This window comes from Xenopus laevis, chromosome 1S (assembly GCF_017654675.1).
Source record: "Xenopus laevis strain J_2021 chromosome 1S, Xenopus_laevis_v10.1, whole genome shotgun sequence".
Classification (NCBI taxonomy): Eukaryota; Metazoa; Chordata; class Amphibia; order Anura; family Pipidae; genus Xenopus; species Xenopus laevis.
The window spans coordinates 103,423,030-103,440,237 of record NC_054372.1 but is presented as its reverse complement, the minus strand read 5'-3'; the positions used below and the strand labels follow the sequence as shown (position 1 = coordinate 103,440,237).

The following is a 17,208-nucleotide window of genomic DNA, read 5'->3' as shown; positions in this document are numbered from 1 at the left end:
ATTAAAAACACCAGTATAAAGTTGCAATTCTTCACTAAATACAGGTTAGATCAGATGAAATCAATACAGGAAAAAGATAACAGTAAAAACATTAGTGAAGTACCTTGTGGATTTGATGGCAGAAGTGAAGGCTGAATTCATAGCTCTAGTAGATGAGAGAAAGGAAGATGCAATCCCATGAATGTAGCTTCATTTGGGAAACCAGAATGACGCTGGGAAACGATAACTCCACCCCCTACCCCCCACACCCTTTAGCACTACCACACATTCCTCCCCTCTTGTTGTGTATGCATTAGTTCAAGGAAGAGAGAATAGCCAATCTGGGAACATCTCCTTCAAGTTAGTAAGACCTTGGCTTGGAGATCAAGATGGGAATGCCCTTCTCGCTCCCTTTCTTTTTTTGGGGGGGGAGATGGGAAAGTCTTGGATTGAAAAGAGGTTTTGGAAATAATGCATCGCTGGGGGCAACATTGATGAATAGGCCCCATTCTGAGCTGAGTAACCTATACACAGGCAAGAGGTCATTCCTCCAAAAAAGTATGTTATTAGCACTATTTACATCCCCTTGATGAATGAATGGGAAAATCCATCCCCTCCCATGCACATCTATATGTTTTATTTGCATGCACTATTCCAAGCTGTTATGCTTTTTGAAAACTGATATATGTAAAATCATTTTCAAAGGAAGAAAATAGACCTGACGTTTCTCCATACTTTTAAATGCAATGGAATGCAAGGACGCACAGATATGATTATGCGCATAAACATGTTGCTCAGTTGAATGTATGCATGATGTGTCATTGCCCAAATAAAGAATTAGTTCTAGTAAGGAGGCATTCCTGTCTTAGACAAGTTAAGGAAACTCCCGTGATTAACTATTATCAATGCAACATCTTTTCGAATGCACAGATGTCTCCAATCAGTGGGGATTCTGTATTATGTTATATATTCCACTCTTTACTGAGAAGGGGGCTCTTTGTACCACAGGATTAGACCAAAGATCTCTTTCTCTCTCTCCTGAGATCTGTGTGCTGTCTCCACAGATACTCTCCGGAGAGTTGCACCCTGATGGGATGACCTGCAACACAGATTTGCTTGAAAGAAGATATTAAGATGATTTATTTGTTATTTCTTCCTAATTGCAACACTGGAAACCAAAGTATAATACACAATGTATAATACACAAAGTATAATACACAATAAATACTTAAGATTCTACGGAAGTTTGCCTCTGACATTGGACAGCTCAAAAGAGATGATTCTTTGCAATTTTTCCCTTACAATTTTGGAATGTTTATGCATTTCAATTGAATTTCTCTCGGTATTCCTCAATGCATGTGCATCCACCTCTCATTATTAAGTGTTACTTGGGGGTGGGGTCACTGATATAATTAAATTTAAAGGGATTTTGTCATAATTTTTATGGTGTATTATTTATTTTTAAATTAGACCTACACTGCAAATAATTCATCCTAACATATATATTTTAATTCCAGAACCAACAAATATATTTTTTAGTTGTGATTTTGTTGTGTAGACAGCCATATCAGATCATTTTGCCTGGTCATGTACTTTCAGAAAGAGCCACTATGGAACTGCTTTTTGACAGGCTATTGTTTCTCCTACTCAATGTAACTGAAGGAGTCTCAGTGGGACTTGGATTTTTACTATTGGGTGCAAAAAAAGTACCTGGGAAACCGACAATATATCTCGCCCCATGTCAGATTTCAAAATTAAATTTAAAAAAATCAGTTTTCTCTGTTGAGTGCAAAAGTCACCTGAAGTAGCACTATTAATGAATGCATTTGAAAAAAAACATGTTTTCCCATGACAGTATCCCTTTAATAGGTGCAACATTTTATTGAAACTGATAATTAGTCAATGCCCCACAGTAGTGGTAGAGTCTGTTTCCCTTATACCTCTTCTTTAAACTTGTTCCAAACTCTCCTTTTGTTGCTGTAAATCTGGAAACGTGTTTTGACCAGAAAATCCGTACTATGTTGGTACTGTATAATTTTCCCTTAGCTGAGACTCCCTGCAACTAAACTAAATAAATTGTAGGATCTATTGTTCATACTGAACATACCGAGTAAATTATTTGCTAAATTTTGAAAGTGAAGCATGATACTTTCTGCTCCTTCATAGGCTGGTGCTTTAGCTTCTACCTATGTAATTTTTGCCATGTTTAAACCATCCTAGGCTGGCAGAAACGCAGCTGCATGTGGTGTTATAGATCTGCCTGTGCAGCTGACCTCTGTGTTCCATTGTTAACCACAGAGCAGAGCACAGGAGGGGTGACCCCGGCTGTCTATATTCCACATTTGTACTAACAGTAATTACTAAAATACAGATGAAGTTTGTGGTTGCACACACCATGTCCAACATAAAAATTATGCAACAGGCAAATGTTGACAATATTATTTTACGTACAGGCTTTCATGTTAGCCCGCTCCAGTCCCACTGTACTCACAGGAGAAGTTACAAGGTGTGCATATAGGACACGGGGAGGCACATTTATCAAAGGTCGGTTTTTCGAATTCATGTGAATTTTTTTAAACTCTAATGAATTTGAATATACTTGAAATTTGAATGGGAGGTTATTTAAGAAAAAATTCAAAAGTCTAAAACTCAAACGAATATTACCGACTTGAAAACTCAAATTGAATTTCATTTGAATTCGAATAAACTCAAATCGAGTTTTGTTTCAGAAAAAACTCGAATGTCAGGAAGGCTATTAACATCTTCAAATGAAGTCGGCAGGTTTGAGGTGGCGAATAGACGAATTTGAATTGTTCCCAGGGGCAAGGTTTGATAAATCTTGAATTTCAAATTCAAATTGAGCTTGGATTATTCAAAATTCGAATTTGTGAGTTTTGACCAAAAATACAATTCGAATTAGAATTTACTATTCAAACCTTAATAAATCTGCCCCACAGAGTTTGAGCAGCAAAACTAGAGATCTGACGGCAAAGACACTAAAAGCCACCAAAGAGGAATTTTCATGCACCGACATCAGGAGCGAGTGACAGTCGAACTACCTGTCTCTAGTGTGCACGTGGCATTAAAAATGTGAATTGGTCATTCGAAAAATTAGCGATTATATATTCATTCGCTGTTTCTTATCTGACATATTTATCATCTTGGTCCATCAGTTTTTGCTGAACTACATCTAATAAATCCAGGAAACTTTTGCAGGGGTTGCTGGGATCTTAAACGTAATAAGAGCTTAGGGGCCACAGGCTGAAAATTACATAGGGATTATTTCAGACATCTGAGAAATATTTGTTTATATTCCTTATGCTGAGTTTGAGATGGAACAGTGCCACTTCTTCAAAGGACAAGTGGTGCTGTTCCATCTCGAACTGTGTGTAAATGCCAGTGGAAGTGGCCATTGGGGAACCTGCACTACATTGATAATTGAAGTGTTGTTGTGCTGCTGACTACTTTTTATTTGGTTAAATTCCTTATGCCTCTCCTTGAGACATGGGACAGGATGGATATATCAAGAAAATATCATCTAAAATGTTACACTAGTTAGTCAAAATAGCCCAAGATTTACCCAAACTGTGCTCTGAAATATGGCATGGGAAGAACCAAAACTGACATGGGTGGAACCACATTTAGAGAAAAATGTAGTATTTACAAATGCAAACAGAAGTAATATCCCCATATTTATTGTAAAACTCTTATCTACCAGCATAACCTCTCAACCCACAAAACTAAGTCTAATAACCCATATCAACTATTCAGAAGTAAGGTTGCAATGGGTAACTCCTACCTGCTTATGTGTGTGTGTGTGTGTGGAGGGGGGGTATTAGACCTTGTGCAAACATTTATTCAATTACCCCTATATTTTGCCAACATACCAAAGCTCACATACAATCTCACAGAGAGTGTTATTTTGCCGCTACTGCACTAATTCCTATTGGGCTACACTGAAACCATGAATCTATCAGTGATAACACACGTGATTACATACACAACCACAGTTGTACCTAGATACTTTTCTTGCTGCAGCTGTCCGTCTGCTTCCTATTTATACTCACTGTTCAGCTGCACTGCATCCTTTCAGACTGGACAAAGGCACATATTCCCGCTCTGTAATTAGGTCACGTTGTGTTTGGTACATATACATGTTCTATACATAACTGCTGAGCAAATATCTTTAAAGATAAATTATGCAGTGTTAATTATATTTGCAAAATATATCAGCAAAATTATTTTGTAACATCCATAAATCCTTATTTATACAGTGTAAACCTTTGCATTGAGGCATGTGCATGTGTGTACTGCATCTATGTGCAGTTTAAGGGTTGGGGCAGACGAGCAGATTCGGGAAGATTTAGTCGCCTGGCGACTAATCACCTCTTCTGCATGGCGACAATCTCCCCGAACTGCCTTCGGTATGCTTGAATGAAGAATCGCCTGCGGTAATGCACTAGTGGCGCTTCGATTTCCGAAGTCGCCCAAAGTTGCCTCACGAGGAAATGTCGGACGACTTTGGAAATCGAAGCGTCGTGAGTGTATTAGCGCAGGCGATTCTTCATTCAAGCAGGAAGGCAGTTCGGGGGGATTGTCACCACGCAGAAGAGGCGATTAGTCGACAGGCAAATAAACTCCCCGAATCTGCTTGTCTGCCCCAAACTTTAACCCGAGTCTCCTCGTGTGAACTAACCCTTAAGGTGGCTGAGACGGAGCAGTCTTGTTTTCCACATAAGCCTTATGATCTCACAGCATGATGTCCTGCACCATAGCCTAACACCAGGGGGGGCAGGAGCAACCTCCCTGTCTGCTGTAAAGGAACTGATAATACAAAGAAAGTTGCTACTCTGGAAACACTCCTTTGTCTTAAACTCGCTCCCGTATTCAACATGAGACCAATTAGTTTCTGCTGAAATTCTTTTTGTTTCTTGGATACATAATAAAAAAGACATGGAGTTACTATCCCACTTGTTTGTGTTTTTTTTTTTTTATTGCATCTTACTTTTTTTTTTGTTTTATGGAGTGTTCAAAGAGCAGTATTGATACCTGCACACCAGTCATCTAGTTTTTTCTGTGCGCACCCCCTGCCATAGGACAGCCAGTAAATACAGATCTCCTTTGCAGCCTGTGAACCCCAGCACTCCATTAACTTGCGCTTCTGAGTCATGTGAAGTTAGATGGTGAGAGAATGATTCCTTAATCCCACCCACTGTTCCTCATAAATATAGCACTGCTGAAAGCAGGCAGCACTATATTCATGAGGGAAGCACAGGTCCATGCACTCCACCTACGCCTGTTGGTGCTAATGGCAGGACAGGGTGTAAAGTACAAATAACATGGCTTGTGCCTGTTTTATGCATTTTATATTATGTAAACCACCCCTTTAGCCAAATTCTTCTACCAATGTAGAAATACATGTAAAATTAACTCTTGATTTAATTTACTTTAGTTCTCACCTATTTGATAAATTACTACAAACAAAATAATTCTATTGGAAATTCAAACAGATGACTTCCATGTGTTGTGAGCTCCCAGAGTTCTTTAGAAATCCCTTCCTCCATTCACACAAAAATGACTTGGAAACTGTTCCACTGGGTGGATAGTCATAAAAAAGGTCACATAAAACGGAGAGATTAGGGATTGAAAGGGAATATACAAGTATGTTTCTAGCTGTTACCTGGGTGACAATGAACAAAAAGAAGAAAGAGGTCTTGTTCTAATTTCTCTACATTTCATGGTCACTTGCATCACTGCACGTACACAGCACACAGGATCAATGATCCATATTTCTAAGAGTGGTTGTCACTTCTGATAGCAGATAAATGTACACAGCATGCCAGCTAAACACATGTAATCACCTGTGTACACAAGAAATCAGGTCACACTGCATTACATCTGCTAGAAGCAGATATGGAGAGGCATAAAAGAAGAAGCAGTGTGACTATCATCAAAAAGTAAAACATCACCAACTGCATGCTCCTTCAACTTGCACTGGTTCTGCTGTCTTTGACTGACTGCGAAGAATTGTGTGCAAGCTGTAAAATACAGGGTGCACAGATGCAAGGGAATGCTGGAATAAACACTCATTTTGAGGAAGTGTTAATTTCAGGGTTCTACATGGTTAGCATGCAACCAGCTTGAACCTAGTGAATGGCACACTAATGCCATTATGAATATTGTGCACATTTGTGTGCTGGAAGGAGCACCATTTGCACACACTCTGATTAAGACAAGCTACTGCATACTATAACCTGTTTGTAATTCACTTAAACAGATTATATTACACTGAAAAGGTGTCGAATGGGAACAAGCTGCATTGTGGGTAAAAAAGGTGATTTTGAATAAACTCGAAAACTTCGATGCATTTGAGTTTTTGTCACGATTGTATTCAATTTGGGGTTTTTTTCATAAATAAGCTAGCATTCAAGTTTTTTTTTATAGATTTTGGGCTTATTGGAAGTATAAAAAACCTCACAAATTCAATTTTTGATAAATAAGCCCATAAGTTTACTATTCCCAATTCTTTCTTGCAGAGCCATCTCCACACCCTGATGCCCTACCATACTCCCTCTAGTGCCTGAACTATAAAACGAAGCAAGGAAAGATTGAACACCCACACAAAATGCAAAAAACCACTATCGTGTTCCGCTGATTAATTTCTTCCAAAATTCTGAATTTCAAAAACTTCATGGGATTTTTTTCTTTTAATCTTTTTTGGCAGATTCTGAGTTGCAGATTCAGAGTTGTCAAACTATTTCCATGTAGTGGGAACATTTCCAATGTTCAAACACAACATTATAATAAAATAATAATTTTGTACAAGTGTGTAGAGCACGTGGGCAGGATGGGGGCAAAACAATCTGAGGGCTGTGCCCAGCTCCCAGATAGACATATCTGATGTAAAATCAAGTACCTAAGCTAATGAGGTTTTCTGCAGAATGGGCTATGAATTTTTATTCTACTTTTATTTTTTTCTCCTGCTATTAGGCAAAGTCAGATAGCAGTGTGTGGCAGGTTAACAAAGGAGGCAAAAAGCTGCCTATGGTAACTTTAAGAGCCAAATTTTTGTCATTAAAACAGAAATTCAGCTCTTGTAGGGCAAAGAGTGCAATTGTGGTCTCTGCACTAGTGATGTCCCCCCTACACCCGTTCCAACACAAAAAGATAAGTGTTTGGTGGGTAAGGGGTGGGGGCAGCATCAGGGCTGCTGACTCAGGTGGCAGCAGCCCCTAAAGTACCTCTGAGTAGGTTAAAATCTACATTACAATATACTGGCCATAAATCAATGGGAAAATACAGCCTCCCCAAGCAGTTAAGCAGCTAACTCTATGACTCAGCTCCTGTCAAGGTACAGGAATGCTGACATGTACATTTCACAGCATGGTTCACATATTATGATTTAATTGCTTAAAGTCCAATTATTATTTTTTAATATTGCATCACATTCATGATGACAAATACTGAGGGAAAAGGATTCATCTAGTTGTAGGGCTGCCAGGCTGCTTGCACCACTGGGTTGCTCTCCATAGTGCTGAAACTGGAACAACTGGAAAATAAACAGCAAGGCCAGTCTGAGATCAGCAGCAGAATAATTTTAATTTTAAATTACTTAAACAACTAGTTACATCTACTAAGTGCATTTCTATCTCACAGCCTTTCTGACTGCTATATTTATTTTTTTGTCTATCTGTTAATAAAGGGGCACTATGAGCCAGCATCCTTGTTTTAAAAAGATACCTAATTCATGAGATTTTACAAAAATAGTAAAGTAGAAGATGATAATCATAATCATAATGTGTGTTTACAACTTGCCATATTGAATACACATGCAGCTTTTCAAGTCATTTGGTCACATTCAACCAAAACTGCACACAAGCACTAAGGGAAAGATTTATTGAGTTGCAAATGAACCCTAATGGTGCTAATTAATGACCCAAAAGGAAACAAGGACCTGTCACTGCCACAGGCATATGTACTTATCTGATCATTCACCTATGGGTCAGTGCAAATTGCCCTATTTCGAACCAATAACACACTTAGGCTGGTATCATGAATATTGAAAACCAACCAGTACAAGACAAAACCTCTACCAGTCATATGTAGGTAATAACATTTTTTCAAAATGTCTAGTCCTAATTTCTCAGCAAGAGCAAGCACCACAGCAGTGACCATTATCGAAAAAATAACTAAATAACAATTTTTAGTACTGTAAAATATGTTGGCAGTACATAAATAAATAATAATAATAGCAGTCTGCCCTATCACATAACTAGAATATAATCTAGTTGCTGAATGCTCATAGACCTGAATGCTAAATTTAGTGTGGGACCCCTACTTGTCATTCCAAACATTTGTGCCCCCACCTGTTTCTACATCAAACCCTCTACCTGCTATAACTTTCTGCCCATGAATGTAGAATCCTCTTCATTATGCAGCAGTTTAGCTCTTCTATGATGTGAAAGAGCTAAGTATGTGAATCTATGGTCCCCCTTCAGAACCCCAGGCCAGTTACTGTCACAGCCCTTTTGCCTCCTGTAGCTATACCTCTGGTTGTCCACGCAGCTAAAGTTTTACCATATAAAATATTTCACTAGATTAGATTATTGCTTTGTTATAATAATGCCAAATGAAAGTTAGACGCCATAGATGCAAAGATTTTTCTTGCCGAACGACCATTTTACTGAAGTCCGACCAGTCCTTTGAAATAATCGTGAAGTTAGTGGGATTCGAACGATCGTACATCTAACGATTTTTCGGCCGACATATTCAGAAAATTGATTGGCCAGGTTAAAAAATCTTTATCGGTCCCAGTGCAATCTATCTATGTTTGCAGGGCTAAGCAGGCAGCTACCCTTTGTTTTCCTGGCAAATTGGTCTTTTTAGGTGATGGACAATTCGTACGATCGTATGATCGTTCCGAGATAATCGTGGTCTCACGATGACGATCAGATCTTTTAAAAATCTCAACATCTATGGCCAGCTTCAGATGAAAACCTCAATGAAAACACTGAACACGTAATTGTTTTACTGGATTAGGAATAATTGATTTTCAAATAAAAAAGAATGAAGCAAATGATTTATTGTTAGTATACAAGAGTATTTTAAAACACCAACATATTTTGCAATGCTGTACAACAGAAATGTATAGACATCAAACACACAAATGACAGGCAGTTTACTTTGCAAATCAGATTAAGCTCATATATGCACATCCCATGCAACTCCACAGAGATAAACTTTAATGTGAACATCTTGTTTCTTTAGCTGTAAAGAAGCAGGCCTAATGGCTGACCACAAGTTGGTCCCATGTGTAAAGCAAAACCCGTTCTAAATATTAAGGCCTTTGGACCAACTTTCAGATCATGTGGGTGGGGTATAGTGCAGGGTCCACATACAAAGCCTGATGTTGTCCAACTCAATTTCCTATCCAGCTCGACTGATAATTTAACAACCCAAGTTAGATGACAACCAAAAAATTATTAGTGTATGAGCCTTTAATAGCAATTTGCACATATTTACATATGCACCAGCACTATAGCACTATTTTACATCCAAAACCATTGTATAAGGTAGCATATGATGTTTATTATATGATATATATATATATATATATATAATTTAGAGAAAGGAGAGAGAGAGAGAGAGCGAGAGAGAGAGAGAGAGAGAGAGAGAGAGAGAGAGAGAGAGAGAGAGAGCAAATAATGCATCCGCTATTGTATATAAATATATTAAAAATCACAGAGTTCCATGTCCATATAACAGTGGGGACTTCTAATACACACAGCATAAACAACAGGGAATATATAATTTGTTATAAAAATCAAGTTTTAGTGAGTAACAAATGCCATCACTAAGCACCAGTTATGACAGATTATATCACTATGTACCATTTATAAATATATTCATGGCTTTATATACATAATATATATTACATATACTACATATCATGCCAGTTTTCTATTACTGTTAGTAGATCCTTTTTCTTTGTGATTAACACAAATTACAATCAACAGAGTCAGGCCAAATATAAAGGGTGCTGTAGACGAGCCCACTAATTAACCCCTCGATAGGAGCAGGCAGGTAGATGATATATGTGCTTAGTGCCACCCCTCTGTGGTGCCCTAGGCCTGTCCCTTCTGCCTACCCCTATTTCTACCCTGCAGTCCAATATACATCCTTTAAAATTAGAAGCAAAAATTCTGTATAAACACCAAACCAAATGCAGTCTTTATCTAGCAATTGTTATATAGATAAAAAAATATGTGAAAAGTATTGAAAATGGGGTAACTACAATGAGGCTGTGACATAAGGTGAAAAAAAGAATGAGATGAAAATTTTACACACAACAGACAGTTAAAATATGTGGGTTAAGGATGTGAGATTAAGGAACTGGAGGTTATGATGTGGGGGTATGGGTGTTTGGTTGGGAAGGTGTGCACAAACCCAGATTTTGCACTAGGGACCACTGACCTTTAGGTTTCCGCTGTGTTTACCATAGTCCAGTATTTTGTGTAATGCACTTAGAATAATAAAAGCAAACTTATGGTTGCTATAGGTTATTTGATGATTGTCCTTGTCCCTTATGTGTTTGTATTTTTAAGCAGCTGACTGAATAGTATTATTTCAGTCTCCATTATTCCATTAATAAGTTATCAGCACACTGACAAATCACCAGGAAACTAAAAGGTTTGCAATGTGCTAAGTGCAGTTCCCACAATGCTCAGAATTTCCAAATTTTTCCCAGAATTTTTTCTAGTAGGGATACTGAATCCAAGTGCCTAGCAGAACCAAACTGGAATCCTTAAAGTCGTGTGACTTTGTCACACGAACAAGGAAACTGTATTTCTTTTTTTTTTTGCTCTATTTAACCCTACTTTACTGTAATTTACAAATAGTAGATTTGGTGCATCCCTCATTTTTAATGCCATTGTATGCATCACAATTGCACAACATGTGTCAAAACATATGCTAATGATTGTGTGTTTATTCATGAATTGCTTTTAAGATGTGGCTCACATTTAAAGATTGGGGACAGGTCACCTTCTCCAGTCCACCAATGCATGAGCCTTTAATTATTAGCGTAAAAGTCTGTTGCTGCTACTGACACAACCATCTTTAGAAACCCTGGAATTACTTTATTGGCCAGGGTGGCATTAATTCAAGCGTTCCCCAGTGTCAATATGAACACTGGACTGAATGTTAGAAATTAATAGGGAAGCAGGGAGGTATCAAATGTGGGGCACTTCCACTGTCTTTTTAAAGCCCTGGCAGTGGAGACTTGTGGGGTGGTATATAGATAGGGCATCCAAAGCCCTTCTGTGTCCTGGATTCTGTCCTTACTGTACTCATATATACTAGAATTGGCTGACTGCCACATTGAAAGACCTCTCTGCTGCCAGCAGCATTTAAGCCCCATCCACATTTCTGCAATGATTTCAAATGTGACGGCATAAGTGATTTGAAATGTAGTTAACAATGGAGGGTTGTAAACAATACACAACAAAACGAAAACGAAACCTTAACGGAGTACATTCAGAATCTTATCAACCAGTTTAGCATCCCAAGCACCATGTAACATTAGCTCATTGATTATAGGAATATGGAAAAAATCTGCTTAATATTTATTTAAAATTTTTTAACAAGAAGTGTCTTTTTAAAAGTCAGCGTCGCTGAATTGTTATGAAAATGGATCTCTGCCCTGAAAACATAAATACCTGTATTCATTTTCATCTGATAAGGTATTTTTATCCTATAATAAAACTCCCCAGTTCTTCATGCCGGAGGCACAGAAATGACTTACAGCTTTTACCAAACTGACTTCTTTTATAATGCACTCAACAACCTATGGAATCTTGGAGTGGCATTTCGACCATGAACCTCTGTAATATAGTGTGAATTCTGGGTGAGGAACAATCAATTGTTACATTTTAGCTGCATGTGTCAACTTATCCTCAAAATACATTTTTGAAATCCACTTGCATTGGACAACAAAATAACAATTCAACGGCCTGCATGATACACCCACCAATTAACCAGGGGGGGCTCCTCTTTTCTTAAACCTCAGTGAAATAGATAGATTGGTGTATTTTTTTTAAACAGCTGACTGCTAAAGAGAAGCTAACATATACATTAGACTGCCATTACCACTGGAAATTAATCAGACATCAAAAATCCCACCCATTGCTTGTCTGGGCATTTACCTTCCAATAAGGCAATTAGTTTGCCACTGTGAGATTCATAAACCCTCCCTTCTACTGTTTCTTCTCTGTATATCTCTAACAGAACCACATAATAGTAATGGCTGAACAATCCAGTAAAATAACAACAAATGAATCTTAAAAGTTTAAAAAATCTCCTGTAAAATTAAATATCAAATAAATATTTAGCTGCTTAACAATGGTGGTGTTTGCATACATGTACAAAATACAATGTATCCGTGTGTGTCCCCTTTACACAAGATTTTGACATTTTGAATGCCGCCAAAACTAAATAATAAAAAGTGGTTATTGTATTTGTTTCTATAGTTATATTTTTCAGCATTTATATGGTTTGTTCCTTTAGTAGCAGAACAAATATGAAAATAAAACTTTATTTTATATTCTATGGAAACAAAGCAATTGTTGAAATCAATGTTAATGCTAAAACATATAGTTTTATACAGTACAGTAAACTATATCATTAAAAAGTTCATTCATTGAAAAGGATCTCGAGTTTTTTTTGTATTTTTGTAGAATCATTAAAAAAATGTTTGCTATATTTAGTACCAATGTAAAGTCACAGGACATGTGACAGGGTTAAAGGCGTTCGGCTGGGTGTATATATATATATATATATAACACCTCAGGTCAGCCTAGCAAAACCCCAGCAGTTTCTCAGCGCAGTGACGTCATACATTGCAGATGCGCCACATACGACTACCTCACGAATGTACGAACGACGTCTGTAAGAACTAAATGTGACATGTTTAGAAAAAGTTGCTATTCAAAGGCAGCGTCCCTTACACAGTCCACAGTCCATTGCACTGCTATATTCGTCTTACCGAAATGGTTCCACTTCTACATGAAACTAGACTGTTAATATCGCAGCATGTTCCACCTGCTGATTGGGGGGGGGGCCTGTGAGAAAGGGTATCCCCATCAGAAAGTAGCCCCTTATTAAAAAGCTAAGAAAAAAGGAACTATCACCTGTCCAAGCCATATTAGACTCCTGACGCCATTCCTATACTATGGTTGTTCTGCCAAGTCGTTGGCACAGGCTGCTAAAGACTCAAACTGTTCAGGAGCTGAGAGCACAGGAGAAGCAATGAAGGCGCCAGGGTATCCCTAACACTTCCAGGAGCCTGCTAGTGCATGTGCCTCTGTAACATACATACACATACCATACATACATATGCGGTGTACCAGTACCGTGCGTTGTCTTTTGTTTCCTCCCTAAGCAGAGAGTTAATCATGTCTCTTTCATGTCTCTTTCATGCCCACTACACAGCCAACCCCGGTACAAAGGCAGAGCTGGGTATGAGGTGCAGCATCTCTCCCCACGGGCTTACCTCGTCCTATTGCAGCGTCGCTTCTCCTACTCGGCCTGGAAAGCAGGCGATCCCATAAAGACTGAGGCGCAGCGGCAAGTGTGACTGGCACCCATGTGGGGCTGATCCTGCCTGTGGCCTCGAGCGTGTCACTCACACGAGCATGTATGGATGGGCTGTTGGCGGGGGAGGTTGCTGCTGGGGATGTAGGAGCATCGAGTCACACCTCCCTTACCAACACAACTTCAGCTGGGCATATGGCAATAATGCAATCAAACCTTATACAGTCAGTCACACAATCAGAGGGACAGGGAAAATACAGTAAAACGAAGCAGCCGCTTGATGTCAATTAGTTTAACGAGAGGTTAATTGGGCCACCTGCTTACACTAATCTATCATAGTAGCTTTAGGAGCCTAGAATGGCGCAAAAGCCCAAATAACGCCTGGCTGTAATATATATATATCTATGTATATATATATATATATATATATATATATCTATATCTATATCTATATCTATATATATATATATATTATAGTAGTTATAGATCAGTAGGGAATTGCGCCTGCATCGAGCTGCTTAGAAAAATGATTTGAGACACCTTCGAAATAGGGACATTTCTCACCTATTCCATTGTGAAACAGGATAAGATCTTCTTTACCAACTTCAAGATGGATTAGTTATTAGTACAATGATGGTTTACATACAATTCGCCTAAAAAAACTCATGCAGATGGAATCATTTGTCAGTCAGTCATTATTAACTGTGCAAGATCAGGAATTACTTGTACAATGAGTATGTGTGTGTGTGTTTAATGCTCTTATTTATATAGGGGCATGCTGCTTTCTTGTAACAAATGAGGTTATCAAATAAAAAAAGTTATACCCGGTGAGCTGCCCCCTTTGTGTCCCCATTTTTTTTTTTTTTAAAAAAAAAGGCCCGATTGATTAATTTCACACTGCAAACTCACATCGTTTTTTTCCCACGGAAAAAAAAAACCTCAGCCCAAATAAGGGGATTTCAAAATCAAGTTCAGAGTTAGGGCTATTAGCATGACAATGATGTCTGAGGGGAGAAAGGTCTCTTGAGGCAGAGGGGTCTTACAATGAATGGGGTGGGCTCGGGACTGCAATGAGGGCATTTTCCCAGGCTCCCCAACAATCCACCAACTGTTTGTCTTGCATGGTAAACGTTTTGTTATGAAGTTTGTCTCCTAATAACAGGAAGAATAGGGGCGAGACTGAATGGGCAGGCGGGAGGTAGGCACACAGCCAGCATGCTCTATAGCACTGAACAAATACACGAGTGTGCCTCTGGGAGGGCACCAACATATGCTTACACACACATAGACAGGTGAGAGGTGATGGATAATGGTAGATAGATTACAGAGAGAGAGAGAAAGAAAGAAAGAAAGAAAGAAAGAAAGAAAGAAAGAAAGAAAGAAAGAAAGAAAGACGCGATATAGTAATGTGTACGTCTAACTAAAAGCTAATATATAAAAAATATGTTCACAGTATGCTGTGCTATTATTAAAATGTATATAGCAAAACAGATAAAATAAGGATATATAGATGACAAATACAGGCTGACTGCAACTCGCACGGAAAGTGTGTTTAGATCAAAGCAGACAAAGTGGAGACAGACGGCCAGATAGGTAAATAAGACAGATCCATCCCATGCTGCCATTCCAAATTGCTTTACAATAGCGCCCTGCAGCCATTTGCCCTGCCTGTTCATGGCCATGGTGTACACATTGGTGATCCTAATTGTAAAAATAGCATCCACAATAATTAATAAGTGACGACTTACTAGCAGGTGTGGCTCTCGGACCTCTGGCGACCTGCTGGCAGGTGAAACAGAACGAAGTTGCTGAAATCAGTTCTGGGGCCGAGGGATCATTTGGGGGTATGAAAGGGCACTTGGCACATTCGGCAGAATCTGAAAGGAGTCGGTCTGTTGGGTGGCATTGAAGCGATCTCTCGCAGGACAAAAGAGGAGCAGCTGAGTTACAAAAATAAAATAAGTAATTTATATTGGATGGAATGATTCGATCTCTCGCACTAATTTTCTCATAGCTCCAAAAAATAGGTGTCACTTGCGCTCCGCCGATCCTGCCAGGCTGGCGCAGACGTGTGCAGCAACCCAAAGAGTGGGATCCATTCATAATCCACAAAGCTTTGATATCTATTGTGCGGGCACTGCAGGCTCTGTTTGGCCATTTATTCACGCCTTTAAGAACTCCCTTCTCAGTGGAACAGGAATAATTTAGGAGATCCCATTTAACTATAGGAGATTTGCAACGCAGTCACCATATAGTGAACCAGTGCGAACTTCCATTAAACTTGGCAGCACCGGAGATGCCACTGTAGGAATGAATAGGCACCTGACTTCTGGATTCTGATTCCTTTCGTCTCTTTATTGCCTTTTTGTGTTCTGGAGTGAAAAGAAACACCAAGGACATCAGAACGTTCCAGGCTGGATCACTGGAGGAGATGAAGAGGAAAAAAATGTCCACATCAAGCAGGTCTGCTTCCTAAATGAAAGGAGTAAGGATGCTTATAGGAGGCACCAGGAGCAAGCTTTGTGCTCCAAGGAGCATCAGAAGGAAAAATGCAAAATCCGGACAAGTGGAGGTGTGGGAAATCCTACATGGGAAGCAGACTTACTACTAAACACATGTTTTGAAAGTGCAGTGATTTAGGAATATGATAGAAGTGCAGGGAGAATTTGATAGAACACAGGAGAAAAGTGAACTAGTGAGATTTTGCCAGTGCAGTCAGGTACTCAGGATGAAGTGAGATTGCCTGTTCCAGCTGATGATGCAATTACATTGAGTAATGAGATGTGGGGGGTGTATATGAGTGTAAAGAGATTTTGGGGTGCAATAAAATTGCATCAGTGCCGTGACATGGTGGGGAAACTGGAATTGTGCCACAGTAGTGAGCAATGAGATTTTTGCTGGTGCAGTGAGCTGCCATGGATGCAGATGATGAGATGTTGCCAGTACAATGCAATGAGGTTGTATCAGGGCAGTGATTTCATGAAGATGTACTGAGATTGTGCCATGGTGGTGGCATGCTGGAGATGTAAAAATATTTTTCAATGAGCTACTAAAAGTGCAGTGAGATTGAGCCAGTGCACTGGAGGATACAATCAGATTGTGCTAATGCAGTTAGCTGTAGGGTGCTGTGCAATTCTGTGCAATGCAGTGAAGTAGCTGAGGGGCAAGAATGCAGAAAGATTAAATAAGTTCAGTAAGAAGGTGCTAAGTATACAGTGAGATACAGACACCACAATCAAATGCTGAAGAGTATATATATGTATATATATATATATATATATATAGTCCAGTAGATGAAAGCACTCACAGCTCCATTGTAAAGATAAAGTTTAAAAAGTTCCTTTATTGAACCCACATCAGATCAACGCGTTTCAACCCCCACAGGGCCGTCATCAGGATCCTGATGACGGCCCTGTGGGGGTTGAAACGCGTTGATCTGATGTGGGTTCAATAAAGGAACTTTTTAAACTTTATCTTTACAATGGAGCTGTGAGTGCTTTCATCTACTGGACTTTATAAATTTTTGGTTAGCACCCAGCCTTGACGCTAATGAGTGGTGAGTGCAGTGACGGCAAGTATATTTATATATATATATATATAATATATATATATATATATATATATATATATATATATATA

At 38.9% G+C, this 17,208-nt stretch overlaps 1 long non-coding RNA gene across 3 annotated transcripts in view; it reads right to left on the bottom strand.

Annotated features, from left to right (window-relative positions):
• The window catches only part of LOC108703702, a 62,668-nt gene extending 46,924 nt beyond the window's left edge, over positions 1–15,744 (bottom strand). For 2 of the 3 annotated variants that reach the window (XR_005964996.1, XR_005964997.1), the window contains exon 1: positions 15,318–15,744. This is a non-coding gene — a long non-coding RNA (uncharacterized LOC108703702). Of the gene's footprint in view, positions 1–13,528; positions 13,719–15,317 lie in introns of those variants that run through there. The other variant, XR_001933485.2, reaches the window with a different exon arrangement.
• Between the last annotated feature and the right edge of the window lie 1,464 nt (positions 15,745–17,208).